Consider the following 12,419-nt stretch of genomic DNA (forward strand, 5'->3'; position numbering starts at 1 on the left):
TGTTCTTTCTATCAGTTTCTTATCCACTGGATGGTCCACCCATCAAATCCACATCTCTCCAATTCAGAGATAAGGATGTGGTGGGGCACTGTGTCAAAGGCCTTGCACAAGTCCAGGTAGATGACATCGGTTGCCTTCCCTTTATCCACCGATGCTGTCACTCCATCACAGAAGGTCACCAGATTGGTGAGGCACGACCTTCCCTTGGTGAAGCCGTGCTGGCTGTCCTGGATCACGCTCTCATGTGCTCCAACATGTTCTCCAGGAGGATCTGTTCCATGATCTTCGCAGGCACAGAGGTGAGGCTCACCGGCCTGTAATTCTCTGGGTATTCCTTGCTCCCCTTCTTATAAATGGGAGTGACATGACCCTTTTCCCAGTCCCTGGGGACCTCTCCTGACAGCCACGACTTTTCAAATATGATGGAGAGCGGTTTAGCAACCACATCAGCCAGCTCCTTCAGGACCCTGGGATGCATGTCATCCGGCCCCATAGACTTGTAGATATTCAGTCTCATGAGGTGGTCTTGGATTTCTCTGCCCTTACAGAGGGGGAGATTTACTCCAGCAGTTCCCACCTAGAGATATGGGATATGGGGTTCAGGGATTTAAGAATTATGAGAATCCTAGCCATCAGTGAAGACTGAGGTAAAGAACTTCTGCACATGTGTTGCAGCCATTTCTCCTTCTCATTTACCAAAGTGGGTACAGTCTCTTTGGCCTGTCTCTTTTGGTCAATGTACCTGTAAAATCCCTTCTAGTTTTTAACATCCCTCGCCAAGTTCAGTTCCATCTGCACCTTGGCTTTCCTGATCACGTCTCTGCAAGCCCGGAGAGCATCCATGTATTTCTTCCAGGTGACACACCCTTGTTTCCACAGTTTGTACTCATCTTTCTTTTCCCTCAGTTTGACAAGCAGGTCCTTGCCTAGCCATCCTGGTTTCCTGCCCCTTCTGTTCACTTTCATATTCTGATAGACTGAAAGCTCTTGAGCCCTGGTGAGCCTGTTCCGCTGCCTGACCACCCTCTCAGCGAAGAGCCTCTTTCTAATAACAGAATCAAATAACATTAGGAGTTGGAAGGGACCTCAAAAGATCATCTAGTCCAACCTAGATGCGGGGGACCTCATTGCAGCCTTCCAGTACCTGAAGGGAGCTTATAGGCAGGAGGGGGATTCGACTTTTAAAAAGAGCAGATAATGGCAGGACAAGGGGGAATGGACTAAAGCTAAAGGAGGGAAGGTTTAGATTAGATATTAGGGGGAAGTTTTTTACAGAAAGAGTGGTGAGGTGCTGGAACAGGCTGCCCAGAGAGGTAGTGGATTCCCCGTCCCTGGAGGTGTTCAAGGCCAGGTTGGATGGGGCCCTGGGCAGCCTTGTGTAGATCCAGGCCTGGAGGTTGGTGTCCCTGCCTGTGGCAGGGGGGTTGGAACTCTATGATCCTTGGGGTCCCTTCCAACCCAGACCATTCTATGATTCTATGATTCTACGAACCTCTCTGCCAGAGCAGGATCACCCAGACTAAATCACACAGGAACGCACCCAGACAAGTTTTGAATGTCTCCAGAGAAAGAGACTCCACAACCTCTCCGAGCAGCCTGTTCCAGTGCTCCATCACCCTCACAGTGAAAAAGTTTCTCCTTACTTTCCCATGGAACTTCCTACACTCCAGCTGCATCCGTTGCCCCTTGCCCTATCATTGGACGTTACTGACTCCATCGTCCTGTCGCTCACTCTTTACATCTTTATAAACATTAATAAGGTCACCCCTCAGTCTCCTCCAAGCTAGAGGCTCTGCTCCCTCAGCCTTTCCTCATAAGGAAGGTGTTCCACTCCCTTAGTATCCAAACTAAACATTCCCTGCTTCATACAGTTCCCTCCGGTTCTATCATGGGTCACTGAAGAGAGAAGATCGGTGCCTGCCCCTGTGCTACACTTTGTCAGAAGCCTTAGACCACAATGAGCTCTCCACTCAGAAGACACTCATATTCACAAAAAAATATAGTTGTGAGTAGCTAATGATAGTTAAGTTGCTAGTGATAGTTAATATGAGTAGTTTGTTTTCAGCTTTCATAGTAAGTGGTATTATTGGGGTGTTGTACTGCAAAAAAACCCAATTTGCAATATTAATTGAAAATAACCTTCAGTTACAGCTATTTCTCAATTTTTAGGATGGTAAAATAATGTACGCTTCCACAGATCTCATCCACATTGAGACCTATAGGAGTATGACTTGTGCAAACAAAATTAACATAAACACACCTGATTACTACTTTGACTTTTTGGTGTACCTCAAACTACTGCCAGATTTTCATTTCTACTTCCACTTTTTGTAGAAAGACAAGAAAGTCAACTTATGATTTAATGAGAATGAATACACCACAGTATTTCTAGAGCTCTAAATCCCTGAACAGATTTTTACTTAAGTATTAGTGATGAATTTCAACATTTCTTTATATTTTAAGTATACAAAGAATTCTGATGGAATGACAACAGTAGTGAACATAATTTAAATTCACTAGCAACCTATTATATTTAAGGTAGCAAAAATATCCACAGGGGTCTTTGCCTTATGGGGACATGCCTTTCAATAACATACTGAATTTGAGCACTCAAGGCCATATTCTGGCACACTCGTAAGAGGTTCTATTTATACAAAGTTATTAATCATCTATTTCTATATGTTTTGCAAGAGTGATAATACACAACTACTAAGTAGCACAAATGACAAATAGCATGCCACCCCTATTCAATGTTTATTTTTTTAAGTGGCTTCATTGCTCATGAGAGGTGGCAGAGTGACAGCCTTGCAGAATGCAGTCTTTGTTTTCTATTGCAAAATGTAAGTGGTGGTGTAGCAATGCACAGTTATTGCCCCATCAATATGCTTCTGAGGTGCTTGCTTTGCTGATCACAGTCATACTTCTTTTACAATTCTTCAGTTTAAAGGAAATTATTCTGTGATTGTGACATACTGGATATAATCTTAATGTAGGAAAGATGAGAATAGGTCTAGAAACAAATGAACAGGTCAGAAATTTGCCCATTCAGTGATGACATCAGCTCTCCTGTCAACTATCATGGCCTTCATAAAGCTACTGATGAAAGTCATAATTTGCATTCTCTGTCATTACTTTGTTTGGGAAACATAATCCTTGACATTGGTTTTGCTGTTCATCTGATCACTTTCACCTCGTTGAGTAGGCTGCCAGTACAGGTGATCTGAACCAAAGAGAAAAAAATGTAGGTTTAGTAGATTCCTAATACTGTTAGTTATTTACATACAGGTGAACTTTCTCATCCTGTTTACCACTAAACTCCCTGTCTTCAGTGTTCTGTCAGTTTCCACCAACATACTGCAGATCAGGCTTGCCTCAAATGCAGTCAATCCCAGTGAGATGTATGTACAGCAGTGCCACAGGACTACAACTTTTATCTCTACCTCACAAGGGACCCTTGGCCATCAATTCATGAGGAAGTGGCTCCATCAGAGTAGCTCCACCAGAGCAGCTCCACTACTGCTACTACTTAGTGCACTACTTTTTGAAAGCACAGCAGTGCCTTGCACAAGAGAAAAGAAAATTCGGATTTGTTCTTTCAATCTACCTTCTCCATGAAAAAACTCTAAGTTTATTCCTCTACCATCACCCTTCCTTTCTTACACAATTAATAAGGAGTACCAAGCTGTACAGTGGCATGTAGGAAGTGACACAGTTCCCACTGAAATGACAGACCTATTTTTCTGGAAGGAGCACGTATCAGCAAGCAGATGCTGACAACACATGTGCAGGCTCAGAAGTTAGTATGACCTTCCCTGTTATGAGCACTGAACACTCCTACATAGATTCCTATTAACCTCTCACAAGTTTTTCAGCATTTTTTTCAGAGATGCCCCGTAAGGAATACATTGGGCATGCCCTATACCATGTTATTCCAGATTCTATATGCTTCCTGCATCATCGTACAAGGCTAAATCAAAACTTTCAGGAAAAAAAGGTAAACGTGGACTCAAGATAAAATCCTCCTCAGCAAATTCTTTAGGTTTGCCAGAGGACCACCACAGAAACCCCCAGTCTCTGAGGAGTCTTAATCACACTTTCATGGAGCTTGAGAATCCTCAGATTTTATCATGGGATGTGTCTTGGCAGGGTAATGTCACTTATGCTGAATTTCAGAAGACTACAGGCGAACAGCTTCTGCTACAAGAGTTAAAACAAATCCCTCACGACTGAGCAATAATATCTAGTTGAACTGAGAAATGTCTTCACTCCTCTCTGGACAAACTATTTATTCATAACCCTAATAATAAATAGAAAAATTGAGGGAAACATAAAGACATACACCTTTCCTATACATTTCTCCAGGCTTTCTGAAGCATTGAATCAATTTAAAGTAGCATATAAATTTTCTGTACTGATCAATAACACTTAAAATAGTCAGCACTTTTTAGTGCTTAAGTAATTAAAAAAATAGCCTTCTCGTAGAAAGATGAATTTGAAAATTACAGCCATCTCAGTGAAAAAATCATGTTTTGTTAGTGCCAAAATTTTTATTCAAGAAATAATGTAATTAGGCATAACTGAAAATTAGATATTGTATAGCAGGCTGTTATGCGTAATAACTAACCAAGGCATTCACTGCCCTAGGCATTTTACACAGATGCATTACAAGCTTATATTCAGTATGTCAGGATGTCCATGGTGTTAAAGAGATAGATTCATCATTTACTAGGGTTCCAAATATACACAAATGAGGCTTGCATTACGATGTTCACCTGCAGAGGCCATATACATTTTCCTCGGTAATCAAATACAAATGCATGTTAAGTCAACTCCTATGGCCTCTAAAATGCCAGAAAAACTAGTGTGAACTCTTACTGTCAAGCAGCAACCACCAAGGGCTACTTTTCTTCATCAGTTTCAACACTCACTGAGGTTTTGACCATGGCTCCAACTCTGAGTATCTATTTCAGCCTGCTTAGTTAACAGTATTAATTAACCATTGTACTGTAGTTTAACCACTATGAAATAAATTAATCTCCCTTCTGCAAAAAATATTATGGCAATTGATACCAGAATACATCTCCCAATCTAAACCATCCTTTGTGCATACAACTTCTCAGCTTCAGAATCATCTGAGCTAGAGTTAATTCTTGATCTTCACAGAATCACAGAATCATAGGGGTTGGAAGGGACCTTCGAGAGATCATCTTGCTAGTAATTATGCTGACTTGCTCTACCAGTCCCTTACAGGAAGACACATGCTCATGAGCTTGACATCCACTACTGAGCTCTAAGTGCAGCAAAAGAATAATTTCAGTACTACAACATGAACTGCCAAGTTTCGAGTTTAAGAAACATATTTTAAGAATTAAAACTTCGAAGTATAATAATTTCTCACTGAACGGAGCTTTCAATGTATACAGTTTTTCAGCCTAATCCCCATGGGTGACATTATTTTCTACATACTTCCTGAGAATGGACTCTTCCACATACACTCATTAGGTCACCAGCTAACATACACAATGTAGAAGTTCATGTAAGAGTTTTAGCATTTATTCTTAAGGATAAAGTGAGGATGACAGAACTCTGCTGGAAAAAAATGCCGTTTATTTAAGTCAAACATTCAAATACAGTAGGTTCTGCAGACAAACAGAAAGAAAGGTAGAAAAGTCTGTTTGGTGTAAGAATTGAAGGCAGTCCTGGTCTCCACAAACTGTCTTCTAGTCACCACTGAATAATATTCTGATATATGTACAAGACTGATTATTTTAGTGAAGTAATTAATCAAGTAATGACTACACTTGTGTATTCAATTACAGTCTTTATGGTTGATTAATCTTTATAATATATGTCATTACTGGCTCTACTTTTTCCACCCAGGGCAAAGGCGGCCAATGTAAAAAATGAGAAGATAGCTATAACAAACTTGTACACTTAGACGATATGGTAACAGACAATGTTAAGGACACATTTTTCAGTGTCAGAAATATTGATTAGTTTACTGAAGCTGAAAAATAAAATGAACAATTGCTAAACATACAATTCCTACACAGTAGCACCAACTTGCCTGCTTTATGCTTTTTCATTAGAAAGCAGACTCTAAGAGTCATAATGTCCATAAGCTTTCCACAAACAGCAGGGAAGGAAAGAAAGAGCAAAGCTTTACATTTACTACTCAATTTTACATTATCCATTTTCATTTCAGTGACTCTGATTAAGGTGAGAGGATCTTAAGTCACATCACCTCCAGCACAAGTATTCTCAGTTTTCATTTATGAACAGTATTGGGCTAAATCCCTATCTTCTGAATCAGTATCCATGCTGCTACAAAAAAATGCTGTTGTGTCAACTGACAAATTTCATGACTCAATTGTCTGAACTGAACAAACATGCCCTTTCATGAGAAAGAAAGGTGCCTTTTGCAGTGATAGTAATGTTTTTCGGGAAGACATACAAAGTCTCCATTGTCTGCTCTCCTGGGCATAGTATTAGCCCAAATAAACATTTGAAAAGCAGAAACCACTTTTTAAAGAAACTAACTTGGGTTTATGGTCACATAAAACTGCCTATGTTTAGTCTCCTTCTTATAAAATCAGTGTACCAAAAATGATGACTGTATCAAACAACTATACAAAATGCTTCAAGAGACCGGAGCAGATCTACTGGGGTAACTTATGATGGGCATTCGCAACCATCTCTCCATCGAAGTTAACAACTTCCACGACCTGAGGGTATAACAGAAAACTTTAAACTTTGAAGGATTTATAATAGCCAAACTAGTCACAAGCTATTCATTCTACAGCAAATGTCAACTGCTACCCAAATTACCATCTTGTGATCATCTTGCCTATTTCAAAGCCTACATATTTAATGGTCAAGAAAAATGTGCTTAGTTCTCTTTCCTATTATACATTGATTACTGTATACAAAAGGTAGCTAGACAAGAGACATACCTATGTCCAAACAGATTTTAAATTCAGTTGCAAAAAAACTAACACAAATGCTTTCAAGAAGAAAAGTCTAAATTGTGTTTGTATTTTTTTTCTGCAATAGTAATATGTCAAAACTGCTAAAGACTTTATGCACTGTCATTTGACTTTCAGTATGTATCTGCTTTTCGTACAGTTCACTGATGAAAAGCTGAGAATTATGCAAAACCACACAGTTTATATTAAAGGGATTCGTTAATCTGTTAATTTCTGTAAGTAAATCCCAGAAAATATCTTTGGAGATATGTACTGAAACTTGCTTTCTGAGACAATTCACAAAACGAATGCTTAATGGTGCCAAAAATGAGAATTTTAACTCAGATTCTAGCAAGACTACTTAGAAGACAGTAAGGTCATCTAGACACAGAAGTGCTGAAAATACAGTCAAACTTCGATATTACAGCAACAAGTTTTCTAGTGACTGTGTTTCTAATATTAGGATACAAACAACCCTATGAACTGCCTTGGACTTTGGTATCTTATTTACATAGACCTGATGAAGAATAACTACTTGTAAGGCTCAGAAGTTATCATAAGAATTGATTTGGGCTAATTCCACTAGGAAATTAGGTAAACAATTTAGATCCTAAGGACAACAGACAAAATTAACACAATCAGAGTCAAACATAGCATCAATATCTCCAGGGACAGACTTTATGCAAATCTGCACAAGGAAGGATTCACTGCTTTGGGAACACAAAGTTTTAGGTATGCTGGGATTGATTTTCTCAGTCCTCTGAGTATTTATGTGTGCATTCAGCATTACACACAGGTACAGATCCATTAATTTTAAAAAGACTGAGGATGACTAGTCACAGGCTTATGAACTATTTACAAACGAAAAGGCACACCACAGTGTACCACCAAGCACCAAAAGACAGTTTGGAATTTAATTTTGGTTCTAATAAACCACAATGATATCTCAGATGAAATATCTAAACCTTCTCAGGTGATTTTAAGTCTGTAGTATGCAATACTATGAAGATTTACGTTGTGTCTGATGGCTTCACAAAGTATGTGAACACCAAAGTAGCTTGAAAAGATGCAGCAGCTTCAGCTATTTCACATGTGTCTTGGTTGAAGGAAATTTCTTCTAACCGGCTACTGCATAAGTTTCTTGCCTTTATTGGAAAAACAGTGCTGCAGGAATTGGGACTGCTCTGCACCTTTATCAACCAGTGGATTTCTGGATAGAAAATGAAAGTAGCATGCAAATACCACCATTTTCACAAGCTTGAAGTAAAAGGGAAAGCAAGAGAAGACTATCCTACAAACACAGCCAAGATGGCAAAAAGACGACTAAGTTCAGGAAGCTGGGATGCTACAGCTTTCTGTCACTGCCTTCTCCTACTTGCACCTGAGCAGGTAAGGAGCCAGCTGAAATAAACTTTGTACTACTTTGGCTACTGCTTCCTTCCACTCGTAGATTACCTCTACCAGTCAATATGGAGGCTGTTTTCAGTATGTTAAATTAAGGTTTAATTTGTCTTATTTCAAACTCACATATAAAGATTATTCAACTTGGCTAACAGCCTAGGGAATATGGGCTGAAAACATAAACATAACACATCCATGCTGTAGCCACAAATTTCACTGCCTTCTCAATACTTGCTTTTCCTTCCCCTTAACCCCCAGATCACTAATAAGCATATATAAGTTTTAGCTCTGGCATGTATTTTAAGAAGTGGCAGGTAACCAAAAAGCTTCAGATTTTGTAGCAGCAATGAAGCAAAAAGCAATTAACCTCTTAAGGAAAAAATGGTTGCTGGATTTTTAAATCTGTATCTGCAATACAACTTAAATGCTCTTTAATGGGTGTCCTCCCTTCTCACTACCAATTAAATATTAGCAAGTAAAAAATGAAAGAAAAAAGGTAAGTCATGTAGCATTTAATTCACAGTAAAGAATTAATATCTGCAAATGTTCAAAGAAAAACTATGTAGTTTAGTTTGTTATGACTCACCAGGTCACATTATTCATAGGAATTCAAAATTGTTTAGTGATTTCACGATGACAATTGTGATTCTGGAAAGTTTTACTAATAACATTACAAAACAACCTTTGCCAGTCTCTTTTCCTGGCTTCTCCCTCTGTCACACTCCAGAGTCTCACTTTCATCATCTTTCTCAAGGGGAAGAGAACTACACCAGTGGTTCACTCCAGTCCACATACTCATGGCAAGGTGGCGAGCACAGCTATCTGAGCACTACAAAGATGCACTGGAGTACGTAAGTTTATTAAGAAGACATTTGTGGTGTCTATTAAGAGACCCATAGACTTTCAGACTTTAGGCTGAAGACCTGCAACCTACTCCCAAGTCAAAAGATTATTGCTGCTCCAAAATGAATGAGCATTTCACAGCTCCTTGCAAAACATTCTATGATTCCTCTCTTTGGAAGCTATGCTCTAGCATTTGCCAGCTCAGAGACCAGGAGATTCTGTCTTCCCCAAACTTGCATCTCCTGTGAAAAGACACCACTGCTGTGTCTGCCAAGTCAGTAGAGTACTTGACAATGAACATTTCAAGTGACAATTATTTTCAGCTTAGGAAGCTGTTAGTGAGCCAAACGAGTTTACAAGCTGAAAAGACATACTAAAAAATGAGCAAGCATTCACCAAAGCAGAATTATAGGCCCCAGAATTGAGGTATGCTCCTGTCATAACCTGCAAACACTAATGGCTGAATCCACCTGAGATTTACAATGTATTGTATTTACTATTGGAAAAGAAAGATGACTTTAAAATATCAGGTTAGAAAAGTTACTTCTCTAAAGTGACACGCTGGTGTTGGTAAATGTTCCCACCTATAACCGCAAAATTGTGTTTACTCTGCTTACCAATAAAAATTAATATTGTTCTCAGACCTACAGGATCAGTAAAGCTTATGGAGAGGAAAACAAACAAATGAACAACAAGAAAAAAAAAAAAACAAACAAAAAACCAAACCCATAAAAAACCCCAGTACCCCTCTGCTTCATAAATTATAAGCAACACAACAGCCCAATGATGAAAAAGAGTGTGATCATGGCCTTCTTTGTGTCGGCAATTTCAAAATGACAACAGATAGAGCCAAAAAGATAGCAGAGTTTGATTTTCATAAACTACCCTGGCCCTCCAGGGATAAGAATAGCAGAAAACAAATGAAAAATAATTTGTAGTTTTGCTGGTAAACTAAGCATGACAAGGAAATAGTATAGGATGAATGTAACCTCAAAATGTTACATCTATCTATAAACCCATTTGAATACATCATTTTCTTCTATAAAGACTGGAGTCTTCACCAGCCTCTGTCTGGCAGACTAGATATCAAATTACTACAATTTTGAAGAACGCTTCCTACATACTTAGAATTTTCTCTGCAATACAATAGTTTTAATTACAGTTTATACCATTGTACAGACAAATATTACTATTTGCCAATATTTAAGTTCCTGAGGTTTCCTTTCAGCAATAACACTGCAACATTATTTTAAACAATCAGGGTTCATAAACGTTAAAAATATCACAGTCACTTCACTTGTCAGATACTAACACACTGTGAAAAGGAAAAAAAGAGAAAAACAAATGAAGAGGTGAACTACATATGGCAACTATACTAACTAGAAATAAAACTGTATTCATGAAACAGAGGAATCTGATTTCTTTAGTAGTGAAGGTGCCCTAAAATACGAACACAATTACTTTTGTAGCATAGAGATTAAGGTTGTATCTATATTGCTTCTCAGGGTTAACTTGAAGGTCATCCTCAAGCAGATCCTAAAGCAGAATTCTTTGTTTTTCCCCCCGTTTGTACTGCAATTCAGAGCCTATACTTAAATCTTTCATATGATACTGTCTTATTTCCCCAGCGTGACATGCTGTAGTGTGCAGATTCCTTCCATACTGCAAAACACAGCCCTTCCTAAAAAGCCTGTTTGTTCTTCCTGTTTGCTCATACCTATGAATAGCAAAGAGCAAAGGGGGTACAGAGCAACAGAAAAAAAAAGGAGGGTCTGGAGTAATGGGAGACATTTTATGCTGAAGACTACACAGTAGCAGCACATTTCAAACAAGACGGCTGTACAAGTAACTAGGGTTGATCTCACGCCCAGAATTTTATCCTAATTTTTATGTTCCAGGCAGACAGCATGCATCAGTTTGCCTACCTCTGGGAGAAAGCATATAGGTTTAAAATGTAGACACATTGATAGCTTTATTCTGGAGGGTAAGTTCTTAGCCCCCTCTGAAGTCAATAACAAAACTGACTTTGACTTCATTTGCATGAGTAAGAGCATGAGAGACATTTGCCATAGGAGCAGTAATTTGCAGCTAAGCATATGGATGCTCATATTCATAACTTCTATGATTTTTATAGCTGATGGTTTCTTAAGTAAACAATATCAGCATCTAGTTACTGCCTGAATTTGTTGTGGTTAGTTTGTTGTTTTTTTTAATGTTTCCAGGTATTCTGGCTATAAAGAATACCCTGAAACTACTGGGATGTCTAAGTATTCCAGCATACTCCAAATATTCTAGTAAGTAAGAAGCAGCCCAGTTCTACAAAATGTATTGTTTGGCTCACCATTCCTCAGCCCCCCACTTTGTTTTTAAAACAAAGCCAATATATTGATATGTCAGTGATACATACACCCAAGGAACTACACGGGTGTTTTATCTGTTGAGCACTGCTGTTATGTGTACCTGGTGAGGTAAGCATACATGCTGAATTTGAAGACACTAGGTCTACAGATTCAACATGGATGGAAGAAAATGTATGCTGCCCAAAGATTTGCAAATGCTTAGATTTCTTAAAAACTACTGAAAAAGTATAGGATGAGTTTCCAAGCCAACTCCACTGTCATTCCCTCCTAAAGTATTTGTCACCTTCCTTGCTCATTCCTGTCTCATACTGCAGAACTTCAGCACCTCTCTGTCATAGTGTCCACGATGTCATGATAGTACATTCTGGTACTACAGCTAAAATTATCATCTTTTGACTACTCCTGACATTTATTTACCAAAGTGTGTTCACAGAAGCATGCACACAAATATTTTCTTACTGCTGGCTCAATCTCTTCATTGCATTTTGCCACATTTGTACTTGAAGCTTTTGAATATAGCAAAGAAATTGCAAAGAACAACAACAAAAAACTAACCCAAGATATTGAAAGCTTCAGAAACATTCATTAAAATTTACTGAGACTAGAACAGCAATCATAGCATACTGCAGTATACTTATGTAGACTGCTTGCTCCCTTAAACACCTGTCAATTCTGCAGGAGATATGGGCATCCCAGTGTCAGCAGTACTTCTTGATATTCCTTTATATTTACCATTGGAAATACCATGAATAATGCAAATAACAAGGTCATCTCACTGAAAATGCCGAGTTATTTAAGGTCTACCATGATAATCCTCTTCTTCCAGAAAGATGATTTTGTCATTATTAGT

Source organism: Gallinula chloropus (assembly GCF_964237585.1).
Source record: "Gallinula chloropus genome assembly, chromosome: 2".
Classification (NCBI taxonomy): Eukaryota; Metazoa; Chordata; class Aves; order Gruiformes; family Rallidae; genus Gallinula; species Gallinula chloropus.